General features: G+C 43.2%; 1 protein-coding gene across 4 annotated transcripts in view; it reads left to right on the forward strand.

Moving 5' to 3' along the window:
* Positions 1 to 209: 209 nt before the first annotated feature.
* The window catches only part of AP1G1 (adaptor related protein complex 1 subunit gamma 1), an 80,773-nt gene continuing 61,491 nt past the window's right edge, over positions 210 to 19,491 (forward strand). Inside the window, exon 1 of one of the 4 annotated variants that reach the window (XM_511092.7) lies at positions 210 to 729. The gene's annotated coding sequence lies outside the window, so the exon portion shown is untranslated. Of the gene's footprint in view, positions 988 to 19,491 lie in introns of all 4 variants that reach the window. The other 3 variants (XM_016930134.4, XM_054669536.2, XM_063797406.1) reach the window with 3 other exon arrangements.

Below are 19,491 nucleotides of genomic sequence, written 5' to 3' on the forward strand. Positions count from 1 at the left end.
GCAAAGACACCATAAAACCATAGAATACCACCTGGAGCATGCTCCTTAAGTTATAAAGAAAGCAAAAATCTTAAAGGAGACAGCAAAGAGTTCGGAATTCCCGTGGACAAAGACCTTTTCAGCCCTGCTGTCTTCTCCGCCCCCACCTGTCTCACTTGCTCTCACTTCCTGGGCTACCTGACCTAGCTCCGCCCCCTCCAGGTGGCTCCACCGCTTCCTGGTAGCCCAGCTCCACCCCCCCACCCCCCTACCCCCCTACCCCCCACCCTCCACCCCCCTACCCCCTCACCAAGCGGAACCAATGTCCGTCCGCTACGGGGTAGGCCGGATCTTTCTCGCTCAGACTCATCGCAGCGGTGACTCGGCAGCAGCGTCTCGCGTCATCAGTGACAGCCCCGACCCTTGCTACGTTTGCGTCGCTCTGCCAGGAGCAGTCGCCTCCTCCTTGGCAAATAGTCCTCGGCAGGGTCCGAGTTCTTGGATAATTCGAGAGAAAAGGCACGATAAGTTGCAGTACGAGGACACGGAAACGACCAGGAGAGGAGGACAGGGAGCGAAGTTTCCGCAATAGTGTGTGAAGTTAGTTAAAATCTCCCTTCTTCCTCAGGATCCCTCCGCCTGCGGTAGCGGTGGTGAGGCCGAGGGAGCCGCCATTTTGGATGTTCGGTTCCTGCTGCCACTGCTGCCGCCGCCCCCGGAGCTGCTGGTTTCATTCGAGGTTTCGGGCCGGTGAGTGTCACTCCCGGCGCTGAGAGCATATTGCTGCTTTTGCCCCGCCGCTGCCGCGGGTGCTCGACCGGAAGCTTCCTGTCAGTTTCAGGGGTCCAGTCCCAGGCTGTGGGTGTTGAGAAGAGAAGACAGAGAAGCTGGGCCAGGAGGGGCCGGGAGCCCCAGGGGCTGCTCCGACTTCTGGAGGGCCGACCCCGAGGCCTCGGACCGGGAGGTTCCGCGCGCAGCGGCGTTCCGTGTTGTGGCGTTGCCCCGCCGGTACGGGCCTTCTTGAGCCCTTGACTTTCTCAGACTGCTATCTTTGAGGGCTCATTCAGGGAGCCTGGGGTTTAGCGGGGCGGGCCCCACCCCCGCGTGTCTTCTCTGAGCCACGTATCAGCGTTCTTGTGTCTTGTACCCGTGTCAGGTCTCTCAGATAACTCCCAGCATATCCAAATGCCCAGTTAATCGCTGCCTGCCCCTGCAGTGCCGTCCTCTCGGAACCGGACATCGGCCTCGCCTCTCTCTAACCTTCCGACCAACTTCTTTCCCAATTTTTCGTGTGTGTGTGTATATGTTTGTTGTTGTTTTGTTTTTTTCAACCTACCTGCGAGTATACTGTTTACCCTTTTCTCAGCTCCTGGCCCTGCGGACGTCAGCGTCTAATAATTCTCCCGGTCTTCCTGATTGCTTGAAAGAGTCGGGACGGTTCGGTTGATTGTGTTTCCCGGTTAGGACTTGGTGTAGGAGATCCATCGAACCACTCGCTCAGAGTAATGTTTATGAAGCAGATTATGTTTATGAAGCAGATTAAATGGCTTTTGGGAGGCAAGAGCTGTCAAATGTTTTCTCATATGCGGATTCCCTCCCAGTGCTGAATACTTAGCTTTTTGGTACATACTGACACTTGTGTGGTATTTTTTTTTCTCCCCTATTATATATCCCTGAGCATGGAAATCTGTCCATGGAGAAAAATATTAATCTGAGGTAGGTAGAAAGGAGAGTTGGGCTGCTCTACAGTGATTAGTTAACAGAAGGGAGGAGTTAGTGCTTTCTTAGTGACCTTAACTTTGAAGTGTTTGTACAGTAATGATCTTTGCTGACTGATTCTAAAAAATACTTGTAATGATTTCATGTATTGTGTTTTTCTGGGGATAGCTGAATTTTAAATATTCACTTCCACCGTTCCCTAGAATACTTGTCAAATACCTAACTTGTCACACACCCTAACTTTCACGTTTGAAAAATATGAACCCTCTAAGTACTCGTAATCTCGTCACTTTTGTTCTAAAGGCATGTTTGCAGTCTAGCATGCTTGAATAAAAAGTATGTCTTTATTTTTATTTATTTTTTTTTTGAGACGAAGTCTCGCTCTGTCTCCAGGCTGGAGTGCAGTGGCACGGTCTCGGCTCACTGCAACCTACGCCTCCTGGGTTCAAGCAGTTCTCCTGCCTCAGCCTCCCAAGTAGCTGGGACTACAGGCACACGCCGCCACGCCCGGCTAATTTTTTGTTGTTGTATTTTAGTAGAGATGGGGTTTCATCATGTTGCCCAGGCAGATCTCGAACTCCTGAGCTCAGGTAATCCGCCCGCCTCGGCCTCCCAAAGTGCTAAGATTACAGGCGTGAGCCACCGTGCCTGGCAAATAAAAAGTATTTCACAGTAATTCACTGATATATTTCCTACGTTTCAAGTTAGGCGAGTGTGATTGAATCACCCTTATTTCATTTCAGCCTGGGTTTTCACATCTGCAATAGAGAAATTAACTTATTTGAGATCACAGTCTAGTGGTTGAAGTTTAAATTTATAACTTGAACTGAGTCAAGCTTTTTAATATTGCTAAGCCACTTATAGATGCATTATTATTATCAGGTTATTGAAATGAGATTGTAGATAAATTCCTCTATAGGTCATATGATGTCTCAGAAGAAAACAATATTTTCAGTTTAAATACTCAGTGATCTTGTTATTTGTTTTAAGCAGATTTTTCAAAAATATATTAGTTACTATTAGATACGTGAGTTCTGTATTACCCTGAAGCAATGGAATTTTCTCTTTTGGTTTAAAGGAACTGTCAAACACTGAACACCTATGTAATGCTCACTCATTTAGTAAGTATGCCCTCGCAGTTACTACTGAAATGTTCCATTTCTGACTTAGACTTTTCAAGTAAGGTGTTAGAAGAGCTATCACATAGATGTTAGTTAACTCAGTGTTTTTCATGCTTTAATATATTGGTATTTAAATGTCATTCAGGCGGGCGCTCAGTGGCTCATGGTTGTAATCCCAACACTTTGGGAGGTGGAAGGTGGATCCCTTGAGCCCAGGAGTTGGAGGCCAGCCTGGGCAACCTAATGAGACTCCGTCTCTACCAAAATAATTAAAAATATTAAACTTTTAAAAATTCATTCTTAGATAGTTTGCATTCACTGTAGAAAGGGTCCTTTTGCCTTAACAAATTCCTAGCAAAGTGTTGTTTAGTGCACCATTGATCAGTGCATATTTGAATGTCTGCTTTGTGTTTAGGAAACCTCCGTTTTCTTTTGGGAGCAGTTGCTTGTTCTTTGGTCTGACCTCTGTCATTGATAGCAGTTCTAGATTTGAGGGCAGATTTTAGAGTGAAACTATAAAGTACAGAATTTGCCAGGAATGCCTTGGTGATATTTCATCCCAGTGTTTATTTTAAAAAGGAGTTTTAAAAATCAGTGGTATGCAAACAAAACCAACTTCTTTATGATTTATAAAAACTCTTTTTTTTTATTATTTTTATTGTTTGAGACAGGGTCTCACTTTGTTGCCCAGGCTGGAGTGCAGTGGTCTCGGCTCACTGCAGCCTGGACCTCCTGGACTCAAGCGACCCTCCTGCCTCAGCCCTCCACGTAGCTGGGACTACAGGCGTGTGCTACCACGCAGGGCTAATTTTTGTATTTTTTGTATAGATAGTGTTTTGTCATGTTGCCCAGGCTGGGCTCAAGCAATCCTCTTGCCTCGGCCTCCCAAAGTGCTGAGATTACAGGTGTGAGCCACCTCACCTGGCCAAAACTTTTAATTTATACAAATTTAAAAAGTTGAATGAGTATTTTCCAAGATATTATTTTTAATTAAAAAAATTGAATTGGCAATCTACATACCAAAACAGATTTTCCACAATGCTTAATCCCCTTATTTGCATTTGATGAGGATTTTAAAATTTTGTGTATATAGCAGGACTTAATTGCTATCAAAACTTTAAAACTGTTACTTAGAGCTTCAGAACATTTAAAAATACTGTTTTAGGTGTTTGTAATTTAGTCTGTCCTTGCTTTATGAATTGTTTTCAGTTCTTTTTTGTTTGTTTTTTGAGACAAAGTCTTACTCTGTCTCCCAGGCTGGAGTGCAGTGGCTCGATCTCGGCTCACCGTGCAACCTCCACCTCCTGGATTCCAGTGATTTCTGCTGCCTCAGCCTCCCGAGTAGCTGGGATTACAAGCATGCGCCACCATGCCCAGCTAATTTTTGTATTTTTAGTAGAGGCGGGGTTTCACCATGTTGGCTAGGCTGGTCTCGAACTCCTGAGCTCAAGTGATCCACCCACCTTGGCCTCCCAAAGTGCTGGGATTACAGGCAGGAGGAGCCACTGCGTTCAGTCTGTTTTCAGTTCTTGATTTTGGCTTTCTTTATTCTCTGTTGCTTTTACTCAGTTTCTAATGCAGAATAATGTTGAAAGTAGCAAACAATTTTTTTTCAACTCCTCTCAGCTTATAAGTAACAAGCAATTTTATTTTTATTGATTGATTGATTGAGACAGGTTCTCACTCTTTCACCCAGGCTGGAGTGCAGTGGTGCAATCTCAGCTCACTGCAGCCTCGACCTCCTCCCAGGTTCAAGTGATCCTCCCACTTCAGCCTCCTAAGTAGCTGGGACTGTAGGCATGTGCTGCCTGATTTATTATTTTTTTGTGGAGACGGGGTTTCGCCATATTCCCCAGGCTGGTTTCAAATTCCTGGGCTCAAGAGGTCCTCCCACCTCTGTCTCCCAAAGTGCTGGTATTAAAGGTGTGTGCCACCATGCCTTGCCCACAAGCAATTTTAAACTTAAGAGAGCAGGCTGGTGCAGTGGTTCATGCCTGTAATCCCAGCACTTTGGGAGGCCGAGGCAGGCGGATCACTTGAGGTCAGGAGTTTGATACCAGCCTGGTCAACATGATGAAATCCCGTCTGTACTAAAAATACAAAAGTTAGCCGGGCATGGTGATGCGCACCTGCATTCCCAGCTACTTAGGAGGCTCAGGTGGGAGGATTGCTTGAACCGGGAGGTGGAGGTTGCAGTGAGCTGAGATCACGCCACTGCACTCCAGCCTGGGTGACAGATGGAGGCTCTGTCTCAAAAAAAAAAAAAAATTAAGAGAGCATATAGAAATCTTTTGTATTTCTTGGCTTATAGGTTTTGAAATTATCTTTGTTGGCTGGGCGAGGTGGCTTATGCCTGTAATCCCAGCACTTTGGGAGGCCGAGGCGGGTGGATCACGAGGTCAGGAGATCGAGACCATCCTGGCCAACATGGTTAAACCCCATCTCTACTAAAAAATAGAAAAATTAGCTGGGCATGATGGTGCGCGCCTGTAGTCCCAGCTACTCGGGAGACTGAGGCAGGAGAATCACTTGAACCTGGGAGGTGGAGGTTGCAGTGAGCTGAGATCACGCCACTGCACTCCAGCCTGGGGACAGAGCGAGACTCTTGTCTCCAAAAAAATAAATAAATAAATAAAATATGTTTATCAAAATGTAGTAGCATTTTTACAGTTGCCTTTTTGTATAGAAAATTTTATTTCAATGAGGTCAAGAAATAGAAAAGGGAAAAGAGGTGTCTTTTTTTTTGAGACGGAGTCGTCCTCTGTTGCCCAGGCTGGAGTGCATCGGAGCCATCTCTGCTTACTGCAACCTCCACCCCCTGGTTCAAGCAATTCTGCCTCAGCCTCCCGAGTAGCTGGGACTACAGGTGTGCGCCACCATGCCTAGCTAATTTTTGTATTTTTAGTAGAGACAGGGCTTCACCCTGTTGACCAGGCTGATCTCGAATTCCTGGGCTCAAGTGATCCACCAGCCTTGGCCTCCCAAAGTGCTGGGATTACAGGCATGAATGAGGTGTCATTTTTACTTTGAAGATACGTGTTAAGTTTTTTTCTTCACTGACCTAGTAACACAATACACTTAATATGGCATGAGTTTTGGTTGCTGGAGAAACTGGTTAAAGTTTGAAGGGTCCAGAAGTGGGAGAAAAAAAACTCACTTGCCAAATGTGTTGAGTCAGCATTAGCTAACACTTTAGCATAAAAGGGCAAGGTTTAGGATGAGATGATTGAAATGAGAAATGCTTTTTTTCACTAGGTACTTGGAAATTTTACTTTAAAAAAAAGCCTACTCAGACCATTGGAGAGATTTAATTAGTAAATCATAAATGTTGGCAACAAATTAAGTAGGTTTAGAAGGAAGAAGTCATTTTTTTAAAAGATGAGGAAAAAATACATGTGACTTTTGTAATTTATAAATAAAAACATCTTATTTTTTATTTATTCTTTTTGAGACAGAGTCTCACTCTGTCACCCAGGCTGGAGTGCAGTGGTGCCGTCTCAGCTTACTACAGCCTCTACCTCCTGGGTTCCCGCGATTCTTGTGCTCAGCCTCCCGAGTAGCTGGGACTGCAGGCGTGCACCACTGTACCTGGCTACTTTTTGTATTTTTAGTGGAGACGGGGTTTTGTCATGTTGGCCAGGCTGGTCTCGAACTCCTGACCTCAGGTGATTGACCTGCTTCAGCCTCCCAAAGTGCTGGGATTATAGGTGTGAGCCACCGAGCCTGGCTAAAATATTTTAAATCTTTCAAAGATATGTAAAGATGTTACGTGTTTTCTAAACCTAAAAATAAACTTCGCTGGCCAGACCTGGTGGCTCATGTCTGCAATCCCAGTACTTTGGGAAGCCAAGTCGGAAGGATCACTTGAGGACAGGAGTTTGAAACCAGCCTGGGAAACACAGTGGGACTCTGGCTGTACGAATTTATTTTTTGAGACGGAGTCTTGCTCTGTCACCCAGGCTGGAGTGCAGTGGTGCGATCTCGGCTCACCTCAACCTCCGCCTCCTGGGTTCAAGCGATTCTTCTGCCTCAGCCTCCCAAGTAGCTAGAATTACAGGCGCCCGCCACCATGCCCAGTTAATTTTTGTACTTTTAGTAGAGATGGGGTTTCACCATGTTGGACAGGCTGGTCTTGACCTCCTGACCTCAGATGATCCACCCACCTCGGCCTCCCAAAGTGCCGGGATTACAGGCATGAGCCACCGCGCCTGGCCCAAAATTTTTTAAAGTAGCTGGGTTGTGGTGTCTTTGCCAGTAGCCTTAGCTGCCTGGGAGCCTGAGGCAGGAAGATCACTTGAACCCAGGAGTTCAAGGCTGTAGTGAGCTAAGACTGTGCCACTGCACTCCAGCCTGGGTGACAGAGATAGACTGTCTCAAAAAAAAGAGGTAAGTAAAAAACGCTTCTTTTGCTTCCTTTTAAGACTGAACACTTTCTCAGTTGTTTAGTTTTGAGGTTTAGTTAAATAGGTTCACTAACTTGAGCTGTAAAAACACTAATGGAACTCCTTTTACTTTGAGTTGTACAACTGTATAATCATTTATATAAGTTAGCTCTTTCAACCAAATACACATTGAGTATCTCTTATCTGAAATGCTTGAGACCAGAAATGTTTCATATTTTGGATTTTTTCAGATTTTGGAATATTTGCGTTACACCACTTGTACATCCCTAATCCTAAAATCCAAAATCTGAAACACTTGAAGAGCATTTTTTTCTTTTCTTTTTTTTTTTTTTTGGTTACGGAGTCTCGCCCTGTCGCCCAGGCTGGAGTGCAGTGGCGCAATCTCGGCTCACTGCAAGCTCCGCCTCCCGGGTTCACGCCATTCTCCTGCCTCAGTCTCCAGAGTAGCTGGGACTGCAGGTGCCCGCCACCACGCCTGGCTAATTTTTTGTATTTTCAGTAGAGACGGGCTTTCACCATGTTAGCCAGGATGGTGGTGATCTCCTGACCTTGTGATCTGCCCGCCTCAGCCTCCCCTGCTGGGATAACAGGCGTGACCCACCGCGCCCGGCCTTGAAGAGCATTTCTTCAAGCATCATGTCAACATAAAAAAATGTCAGGTTTTGGAGCATTTCAGATTTTGGATTAGGGATGTTTACCCTATAGTGTTTAACCTGTAGTGTTACATCATCTGTTCTATGACAGTCTTAATTTTAACCCCAAATTTTAACAGATTATGAATGAATTTACCCTTCAATATTTCTCTCAATGCTTAGTTAAGTACTGTATATACTCACGTAAGTGTACATAGGAATTTTTTGTTTTTACTAAAGAGAGATCATATTATTTATATTACTCTATGACACGCTTTTTTTTTTTTTTAACATGTCATGGTCAGTAAATATAATTCTCTTTTTTTGTTTGTTTGTTTTTTTTGAGATGGAGTCTTACCCTGTCACCCAGGTGGTGGGAATCTCCGCCTCCAGGGTTCAGTGATTCTCCTGCCTCAGACTTCAGAGTAGCTGGGATTATAGGCACCTGCCACCACACCCAGATAATTTTTGTATTTTTAGTAGAGATGAGGTTTCGCCATGTTGGCCAGGCTGGTCTCAAACTCCTGACCTCAAGTGATCTGCCTGCCTTGGCCTCCCAAAGTGCTGGGATTACAGGCATGAGCCACCGCACCCAGCCAATATAATTCATTTTTGTTTTGTTTTGTTTTGTTTTTTTGAGACGGAGTTTTGCTTTTGCTGCCCAGGCTGGAGTGCAATGGCGTGATCTCGGCTCACCGCAACCTCCGCCTCCCAGGTTCAAGTGATTCTCCTGCCTCAGCCTCCCGAGTAGTTGGGATTACAGACATGCGCCACCATGCCCCGCTAAGTTTGTATTTTTAGTAGAGATGGAGTTTCTTTCTTTTTTTTTTTTTTGAGACGGAGTCTCGCTGTGTCGCCCAGGCTGGAGTGCAGTGGCGCGATCCCAGCTCACTGCAAGTTCTGCCTCCCAGGTTCACGCCATTCTCCTGCGTCAGCCTCCCGAGTAGCTGGGACTACAGGGATCCACCACCACGCCTGGCTAATGTTTTGTATTTTTAGTAGAGATGGGGTTTCACCATGTTAGCCAGGATGGTCTCCATCTCCTGACCTCGTGATCTGCCCGCCTTGGCCTCCCAAAGTGCTAGGATTAAAGGCGTGAGCCCCCGCACCCGACCCGAGACGGGGGGGTTTCTCCATTTTGGTCAGGCTGATTTTGAACTCCCGACCTCACATGATCCTCCCACCTTGGCCTCCCAAAGTGCTAGGATTACAGGTGTGAGCCACCGTGCCTGGCCGATATAATTCTTTTTTTTTTTTTTTTTTTGAGATGGGGAGTCTTGCTCTATCACCCAGGCTAGAGTGCAGTGGTGCGATCTCGGCTCACTGCAAGCTCCACCTCCTGGGTTCACGCCATTCTCCTGCCTCAGCCTCCCGAGTAGCTGGGACTACAGGCGCCCGCCACCACACCCGGCTAATTTTTTGTATTTTTTTTTTAGTAGAGACAGAGTTTCACCATGTTAACCAGGATGGTCTCGATCTCCTGACCTCGTGATCCACCTGCCTCGGCCTCCCGAAGTGCTGGGATTACAGGCGTGAGCCACCGTGCCCGGCAATATAATTCTTTATTATTATTTTTTTAAAAGATGAGATTTTGCTATGTTGCTCAGGCTGATCTCGAACTCCTGGGCTTGAGCAATCTGCCTGCATCGGCCTCCCAAAGTGCTGGGGTTACAGGCGTGAGCCACCGCACCCAGCCAATATAATTTATTATTATTATTATTATTATTATTATTATTATTTTTAAGATGGAACCTCGCTCTCTCACGAAGGCTGGAGTGCAGTGGCGCAGTCTCGGCTCACTGCATGCTCTGCTTCCTGGGTTCACGCCATTCTCCTGCATCAGCCTCCCGAGTAGCTGGGACTGCAGGCACCTGTCACCACACCCGGCTAATTTTTTGTATTTTTAGTAGAATTGGGTTTCACCATGTTAGCCAGGATGGTCTTGATCTCCTGACTTCGTGATCTGCCCACCTTGGCCTCCCAAAGTGCTGGGATTACAGGTGTGAGCCACCGCTCCCAGCCTATTAGTTTTTTTAATAAGAGATGAGATATAGCTGTATTGCTCAGGCTGGTCTCAAACTCCTGGACTTGAGCAGTCTGCCTGCTGTGGCCTCCCAAAGTGCTGAGATTACAGGTGTGAGCCCCTGCCCTCAGCCCACAGTAAATATAATTCTATCTTGTTCCTTTAAACAGTCCTATTGTGTCTTATAGCATGGATGTACCATAATTTATTATTTTCCTGTGGACATTTAGATCATTTCTAGATTTTTGCCACTTAACAAAGTGCTACAATAAATATCCTTGTACATGCCGCCTTATATGCTGATGCTTTTATTTCTGTAGTCTCCAAAGGGGGAATTCTGCGTTAACAGAGAAATATATTTTAAATATTATTATTGCTAGATTACTCTCTAAATAGGTTATCATAATTTTCATCCCAAATAGCAGTAACTTCTCAATATCATGAAACCACTGGGTATAAATACATAGTTTAATTTTTACTAGTCTGCTAGATGATAAATGGGTCATGCAGTTTGTCTTAATTTTAACTTCCCTGTTACTGGGGCTAGCCTTATTTGATACGTGTAATGGCCATTGGATTTCCTTTACCGAGAATTGTCTGCTCATGTCCTTGCTTCATTTTTCTTTCTCTTTTTTTTTCCTCCTGTAGGAGCGCTTATGGAATGTTAATTCTTTGTTATATGGCACGTGTATTTTTCTTGTCTTTGATTTATCCTTTTTTTTTTTTTTTTTTCTGGGAGACAGAGTCTCACCCTTGTCGCCCAGGCTAGAGTGCAGTGATGTGATCTCGGCTCACTGCAGCCTCCGCCTCCTGGGTTCAAGCGATTCTCCTGCCTCAGCCTCCTGGGTAGCTGGGATTACAGGTGCCCGCCACCATGCCTGGCTAATTTTTGTACTTTTAATAGAGACAGAGATTCGCCATGTTGGCCAGGCTGGTCTCAAACTCCTGACCTCAGGTGATCTGCCTGCCTCTGCCTTCCAAAGTGCTGGGATTACAGGCGTGAGCCACCGCACCACGCCCGGCCTCATTTATCTTTTAATCTTATTTATGTCACAGACATTTTCAGGTAATTATATATATCCCTCTTTTCCTCTTTGGTTTCTGAAACTGTCTTAGAATCCATTCCAGCTGGGTGCAGTGGCTCATGCCTGTAATCCCAGCACTTTGGGAGGCCGAGGCTGGTGGATCACGAGGTCAGGAGACTGAGATCATCCTAGCTAACAAGGTGAAACCTTGTCTCTACTAAAAATACAAAAAAATTAGCTGAGCGTGGTGGCATGCGCCTGTAGTCCTGGCTACTCGGTAGGGTAAGGCAGGAGAATTGCTTGAATCTGGGAGGCAGTGTAGAGACACAGTCTCACTGTATTGCCAAGGCTGGTTTCTAACTCATGGCCTCAAGTGATCCTCCCACCTTGGCCTCTAAAGTGTTGGGATTACTGGCGTGAGCCACCGCACCCAGCCTTAACAGTTTTTGATGATAATTTTTCCTTGCTGTAGTGTGTGTCTATTTGTTCAACTTTATTTTAGGTCTTTCAACAAATATTTTATAGATTTCGTAGTTTTTTTCATATAGTTCCTATACCTTTCTTACTAAATTTATTCCTACGTATTTTATTTTGACACTATTGTCAATGGGACTGTTTACCCTCCATTTCTAACTAGTTAATATCAGATACATTAATTAAAAGTAAATATTATACCATCTTTAATTTTCTTTGGACAACTTCTCCACTCTCCTTGTATATCCAGAATTAATAGAACTTGGATTCATGAAGAATATGCTCGGGAAAATTTGTCATCTTAGTATTAAGTAACTTTTTTTTTTTGAGACTGCGTCTTGCTCTGTCGCCCAGGCTGGAGTGCAGTGGCGCGATCTCAGGTCACTGCAACCCCCGCCTCCCGGGTTCAAGCGATTCTCCTGCCTCAGCCTCCTGAGTAGCTGGGGTCACATAGGCGTGCACCACCGTGCCCGGCTAATTTTTGTATTTTTAGTAGAGATGGGGTTTCACTATGTTGGTCAGGCTGGTCTTGAACTCCTGACCTCATGGTCTGCCTACCTCAGCCTCCCAAAGTGCTGGGATTACAGGGGTGAGCCACCGTCTCCAGCTATATTAAGTAACTTTCTAATGTTTCTGCTTGTCATCCTAGGGAAGAGTACACTTAGATAAGTTTTTCTGGAATGAATGACACCTTACTAGGTTTGAAAGTTTACAGTTGCTTTATTTATACGTTTTTGTTAATTTGTTTGCTTTTTTTCAAAGCAAGTTTTATTCCAAGTTTTACTTGAAAGATAGCAGACTATATATAGAAGTTAAAAAGGCATCCATATTTACATCAGATAACCTCCTTCAACATTAATTATACCCTTTGGGTCATGTCTTTAAGCCAAATTTTCGTTTTGAGAATTTGATGATACTTCTTGAATTGAGAGTACTTTAGTATGGTTTTGCTAATAAGATTATGGTTGGGAGAATGAAATTTTTTTTAATTTCATTAGTGTCAGATTAGATGTTTGTCTTGTTTAGCGATCATTGTTTACTTGGTCTTTATTGCTTTTCATGCTTATATACATATACATATATATATATGTATATATATATATAATTTTTTTTTTATGAGTCAGGGTCTTGCTGTGTTGCCTAGGCTGGTCTTGAACTCCTGGAATCAAGCAATCTGCCCTCCTCGGCCTCCCAGAGTGCTGGGATTACAGGCCTGAGCCACTGTGCCCAGTCTGCTTTTTATGCATCTCAGTGCTGTTGAATTGTTCAGTAGGCATGTTTGCATTTATAGACATCTGCTTTTTAGATCTCAGTTCTGGTGAATTTTGGTTATGGATAATTAAGCATAAAATAAGATTCCTGTAATTACTGTGACAATTTAGGGAGAATTGAACTTAAGTCCTCTTAGAGGGATGCCAGCTGGCTGCCTAGACAGGGTGGGGTGGTATCTCAATGTGATCCTACATTCCACAGCCTATTCTTTAGCCTTGAAGATCCAGAAATTCCATTTTAGTAGTTCATCTCCTAGGGGTGATTGAGACCAATCAAACACACTGATTTGTAAGTTATAATAATACTGTAGTATTGTAATTCACAAGGGGGGGATATGCTTTTCTCCTGAATTACTTGTGTCTGCATTCCACAGGACACTATTCCTTGTATGGAGGTACTTGGGAGTTGAGGCGCTTAAGGAAGTATTTAATAATCAGAAAGTTGCACTGTGAGCCTGAAACAGACCATATAAAGTTGGTCTTGAGTGTTTTGTCATTTTAGGCCATGGTGAAACCTGATTAAAGAATTATGCTTGTCTTACAATGCTGTTTGCCTCTCTAAAGACCAGAATACTTATCCCCAGATTTATTTCATTGTATTATTATTATTTTTGAGACGGTCTTACTTCACAACCCAGGCTGGAGTGCAGTGATTCGATCTCAGCTCACTGCAACCCATGTCCCCTTGGCTCAAGTGATCCTCCCACATCAGCCTCTCGAACAGCTGGGACTATAGACGCATGCGCCACCACTCCCAACTAATTTTTGTATTTTTAGTAGAGACTGGGTGTCGCCATGTTGCTCAGGCTGGTCTTGAACTCCTGGACTTGAGCAGTCTACCTGCCTCGGCCTCCCAAAGTGCTGGGATTACAGGCGTGAGCCACCATGCCTGGCCTATCCCCAGATTTAATCTCTCCTATTCAAACAGTGAAGTTCTAACTCTGGTCTTTTCCGTTTATTCACTCTGTAGACCATTTCCCTTCTGTGAACACATTTCTTCATATAGGGGAAATAGGTATGCACCCCTCTACTCCCCTCAAAAGAAAGAAAACCACAAAAACACAGGCAGTGAGAAAACCAGCTAGGCTAGATCAGTGTAATGATAGCCAGAATAAGATGTATTGTAAAGTAAAAGTCTGATTGAAGCATAATACAATCAGTTGATTTGATTTAAGCTTTTCTAGTGTCACATTCTAGTCATAGTATTTTGCAGGTTGTAAATGGCGTTAAAGCAACTCAGATATACATATGAAATAAAAATCTGAAATAGGGGTTCTGTATGGCCCATAATATAAAAATATAGGCCATCTGAAGAATGCAAGAGGGAAAGCATGGTAACTTCTTTGGAGGGTTTTGCCTGATGTTAACTTACATCCCTTGAACATTCTCAGCTAGACTGACATTCTGTGACTGACACAGTAGTCAGTGGTGAAGTTAATTGAAGTCTCGCTTATTTGCTTGTGTCTTTTCTCATTGTTTAGCCAGAAAGACTTCTTCAAGTACAATCTTTGTTGGATAGAAAAATAGGTGATTTTAATGTTGAAAAGTTAAGTTTTAGAATTTTGTTTTTAGATTTAGAGCTCAAATAACTTGAGGTCTATTAGGGGAAGACTGACCACATAGTTGCAGAAGCTCCAGCTTTTTGGTTGTGTCCTTGATAGTTGGCTGTCAGTAGCTGAAAGTGCACAGCGGGCAGTGTGAGTTCTAAAGCAGGGAGAACATTATCTGGGCAGGGTAGAAGAGAGAACTGGGTTGAGTTCTGACACCCTTTTTCCATAGCTGTTGGTGAGCAGCTGGTACACCTTTATTTTGTGTGCTTTGGAAAGGACAATTCAATTTTTTTAAAGATATTTTAGCATTTAGGATTTAATAAATATAGTATTTATCAAGTTTGTATTCTTATAGGAGGATACAAGAGTGAACAAGGCAAATGAAGATCTAGCCTTAGGGAGCTTGTATTTAGTGGGAAAAACAGGCATTTCAAAGTAAAAAAAAAAAAAAAAAAAAGGCACTTCTCATGGCCTGAGAATGGTATTGCTGTATGAGAAAAATCTTTATCCTTAAAGGGATTTGTGGAGATGTTGGAAAATAGCCATCTTCCCCATTTTGGCCATAAATTTTAGGAGAATTGAAACATGCACACATTATTTTTTTCTTCTGTTTACATTTTTTTCCTTTAGTTTGTTTATAATTTTGATTCTTTGGGCATATAAAGTAATCTTATTTAGTTTAAGCTCCAAAACCCAATTTTGCTTAACCATTTTGGATAGAAATTTTTCTAAAATGAATTTTATGTTTCCTTTTTTCCTCTGTTTTTATCATTATTTATAACTGTTAATAAAATCTGAAACACATTAATCTATAATCCGTGTCCCTTAAGTCAGACTTTTAATATTTTTGTGTTCCCTTTCCATCCTTGTTTTAAGAGATGTTTTTATTATTTGCTTTAAAAAAACAGGACAAAGAGGGACATTTTATTTTGTTATAGTGTACAAGCCATAATGAATATAAAATATGGAACACTTAAGCATAGAGTGAAACCATCGAAATACTAAATGTAAGTGGTTATATGTAAATGGAGAAATTGACAGAAGCACAATCATAGTGGTAGATTTTAACATACCTTTCTCAGTCTTTGATGGGTCAGGTAGTTAAATTAGTAAGGGCAGATGGTATCTGAACTGTAAGATTTTTAGAAGTTGGTTATAATACAGATATAATTTTGTATTCATGTTTTTTCCCTGTGCATTGAATGTTAAATGTTAATCTTATTTTAACCACTTCTTGGAGAATCAAGGTCTTTTTATAAAACCACATTATGGTCCAGGTGCGGTTGCTCATGCCTGTAATCCCAGGACTTTGGGAGGCCAAGGTGGGTGGATCACTTGAGCTCAGGAGTTTGAGACCAGCCTGGGCAACATGATGAAACCTCATCTCTAAAAAAAATACAAAAATCAGCCAATCAGCCTGGTGTGGTGACTTGCGCCTGTAGTCCCAGCTACTTGGGGAGCTGAGGTGGGAGGATCGCTTGAGCCAAGGAGGCAGAGATTGCAGTGAGCCGAGATCGCACCACTGCACTCCAGCCTGGGTGGCAGAGTGAGACCCTGTCTCAAAAAGAAAGCAAAAAACAACAACAAAAACTATATTGTGGTACTGTTTATAATTTATTGGTGCTCTTAGGACCTCAGTGGGAGTTGGCTACTTTTTGGTTACACACTAAGTAGCTCCAGACTGTTTTAAAAATGCTTGTTTCTGCTGTATATAGGTTTTTATTTATTTGTTTGTTTTTGTTGCTGCTTTTGTTTCTTCCCTTGGTGTTGGGTGACATTTTTAACTATCATAGATACCCTTTTCTAAAGCAGTTTCTATCTCCTGGGTCCACCCTCCTCCCCTCTTTCCCTTACAGTTTTCTGATTTGTAGCTTCTATTCCAGAACAGGCTGAATGAGGACTTCTATCTGGAGTAAAGTAGATGTTATAGTGTGTTGATGTGTCACTCTCTATATTGGCTGCTTGAGATAATAAAAATGTGTTTTTGGATTCTCAGCTATGTTCTGTATAGTTTCATTACTGTGTTCCGGACTTTTTAAAAAAAGGTTGGAGTTTATTATTGTTATTTGTTTTGTTTGTTTGCTTTTTCTGTTTTTTGAGACAGGATCTTGTGCCATCGCCCAGGCTGGAGTGCAGTGGCCTGATCTCAGCTCACTGCAGCCTCACTCCTAGGCTCAGGTCATCCTCCCACCTCAGCCTCCCAAGTAGCTGGGACCACAGGTGCATGCCACCATGCCTGGCTCATTTTGTTTATGTTCTGTAGAGACAGGGTTTCAGCATGTCGCCCAGGCTATTCTTGAACTCTTGGGCTCAAGCGATCTGCTCGGGTCTGTGTCCCAAAGTGCTGTGATTGCAGATGTGAGCCACCATGCCCAGCCTCACTTGTAATTCCTTTTTTTTTTCTTTCTTTTTGACAGAGTCTCGCTCTGTCACCCTGGCTGGAGTGCAGTGGTGCGATCTTGACTCACTGCAATCTCCACTTCCCGGGTTAAAGCGATTCTCCTGCCTCAGCCTCCGTAGGAGCTGGGATCACAGGTGTGCGCCACCACGCCTGGCTATTTTTTGTATCTTTAGTAGAGACGGGGTTTTGCCATGTTGGCCAGGCTGGTCTCGAACTCCTGACCTCAGGTGATCCACCCATCTCAGTGCTCCCAAAGTGCTAGGATTACAGGTGTGAGCCACTGCACCCAGCCTCCTCACTTGTAATTCTTTAACTTCCTGTTACTTCCAATGCTTGGTTCCTGTGGTGTGCCTCCTTCCTTTCAGTGCTTTGGCCAAAATACGGACTCACATTTCTTTGTTTTTCAGGGTTGGAAAGGGCTGGGATTTTCAGAATAGACTTTCTTATATATCTAGGGTAGAAATAAGTAAAAATTCCTGAAGATTTGTCATTGCCCTTCTCCACATATGTTAAGCATTATCTTCTCTTTCAGTCTGATTTTACCAGTTTAGAATGCCAAAAGGGACATAGCTTAACTGGTGGCTTTTTTGACCTGCCTGTGTTTGGAGGGCACGGTCTTTGAACCTGCCATACTGAAACTCCTGTGTAGACATCTTGACACCTTTATGGTTCAGATTAATAGAACCTTATTTTAGCCTTCCATCCCCCATAGTTCACGTCTCTAGTTTATTGACTCCGAAAATGACTTCATTTTTGAGATGAGACTACCTTCAGCCATCCCTTGTATAAGAGTTTAGTGTTGGCCTGGCGTGGTGGCTCACACCTGTAATCCCAGCACTTTGGGAGGCCAAGGCGGGTGGATCACCTGAGGTCAGGAGTTCGAGACCAACCTGACCAACATGGTGAAACCCTGTCTCTACTAAAAATACAAAAATTAGCCAAGCATGGTGGTGCATGCCTGTAATACCAACTACTTGGGAGGCTGAGGCAGGAGAAGTGCTTGAACCCAGGAGGTGGAGGTTGCAGTGAGCCAAGATTGCGCCATTGCACTCCAGCCTGGGCAACGAGCGAAACTCCACCAAAAAAAAAAAAAAAAGACAGAGTTTAGTGTTAGCTTTTATAGGCCCAGCCGTATGACCATATCTTAATATACCCATTACACACAACTTTTTTTTTTTTTTTTTGAGACAGGGTCTCACTCTGTCACCCAGGATGCAGTGTCACAGCTTACTGCAGCCTCAGCCTCTAGGGCTCGGGCTATCCTCCTGCCTCAATCTCTCGAGTAGCTGGGACAGTAGTCGTGTGCCACTATGTTTGGCTAACTTTTTTTTATTATTTGTAGAGACAGCGTTTCCGTATCTACATACAACATTCTTCACAAGATTTTACAATAACGTTTTGTTACTTGAGTGGTTAAATATGCCTTTAAGCAGGTTAGAATAACTAGTAATTTTCTCAGGTATATATTCTATAACTAATCAAATAGGTCTCAATTGTTTAGTTCAAGGGCTTTTTTGTTTACTTTAAAATAAACTCTTTAAAGTTAACATATGGTAAAATTGACTCTTCTGGTTTATTGTTTTACAGTTCTGTGAGGATTTTTTGTTTTTGTTTTTTTTGGTTTTTTTTTTTTTGTTTTTTTGAGACAGTCTTGCTCTGTTGCCCAGGCTGGATTGCAGTGGTGTGATCTTGGCTCACTGCAGTCTTGCCTCCCAGGCTCAAGCAATCCTCCTCCCTCAGTATCCCAAGTAGCTGAGCCTACAGGTGTGTGCCACCATGCCCAGCTAATTTTTGTATTTTTTGTAGAGACAGGGTTTTGCAATGTTGGCCAGGCTGGTTTCGAACTTCTGACCTCAGGTGATCTGCCTGCCTCGGCCTCCCAAAGTGCTGGCATTAAAGGCGTGAGCCACTGTGCCCAGCTGGTGTGTCCTATTTTCATAATGATGTCCTTTGGAGAGCAAAAATTTTAAACTTTGATAGGGTACAGTTATTAAGTTTTTCTTTTATACTTTGTGGTTGTGTGTGAAGTCTCTCTGTTTAACCTGTTTGCAAAGATTTTCCTCTGTGTTTTCTTCTGGAAGATTTTTAGTTTTAGCTTTGACTTTTAGGTTTGTGATCCATTTTTAGTTAATTTTTGTGTATTGTGTGTGGTTAGGATTGAGGTTAATTTTTTTCCCCCATGGAGAGAAATAGTTGCCAGCACCATTCATTGAAAGACTATCTTGCTCCTGTTGAATAACTTTGGCCTCTTTGTTAAAAATCACTTGTGTATATTTGTGTGGGTTTGTTCCTAAACTTTCAGTTTTGTTTCTATTCTTTTTTTTTTTTTTTTTGAGATGGAGTTTCACTCTTGTTGCTCAGGCTAGAGGGCAATGGTGCGATCTTGGCTCACTGAAACCTCCACCTCCTGGGTTCAAGCAATTCTCATGAGTAGCTGGGATCACAGGCATGTGCCACCATGGCCAGCTAATTTTGTATTTTTAGTAGAGATGGGGTTTCTCCATGTTGGTCAGGCTGGTCTCGAACTCCCGACCTCAGGTGATCCGCCCACCTTGGCCTCCCAAAGTGCTGGGATTACAGGCGTGAGCCACCGTGCCTGGCCTGCTTCAGTCTATTCTTACATTCAGTTAGTTCCACATTTCCCTGATTACTATAGCTTTGTAGTAATTCTTGAAATTAGGTAGTGCACGTTCTGTTTTTTCTGTTTGTTAACAATTATTTAGGCTGTTATATGTCCCTTATTAACTTTTTTTTTTTTTTTTACTTTTAAAAGATATTCATGACACTAATAGCCTTATTTTCTGAGGTTAGTTTATTTTTTTCTCATCACATTTTCAAAGTATACACACAGTGTACTGGGATGGTTACAGTTTGTTGAATGTGTTTTAATCTG

This window comes from Pan troglodytes, chromosome 18, assembly GCF_028858775.2.
Source record: "Pan troglodytes isolate AG18354 chromosome 18, NHGRI_mPanTro3-v2.0_pri, whole genome shotgun sequence".
In the NCBI taxonomy this organism is placed as follows: domain Eukaryota; kingdom Metazoa; phylum Chordata; class Mammalia; order Primates; family Hominidae; genus Pan; species Pan troglodytes.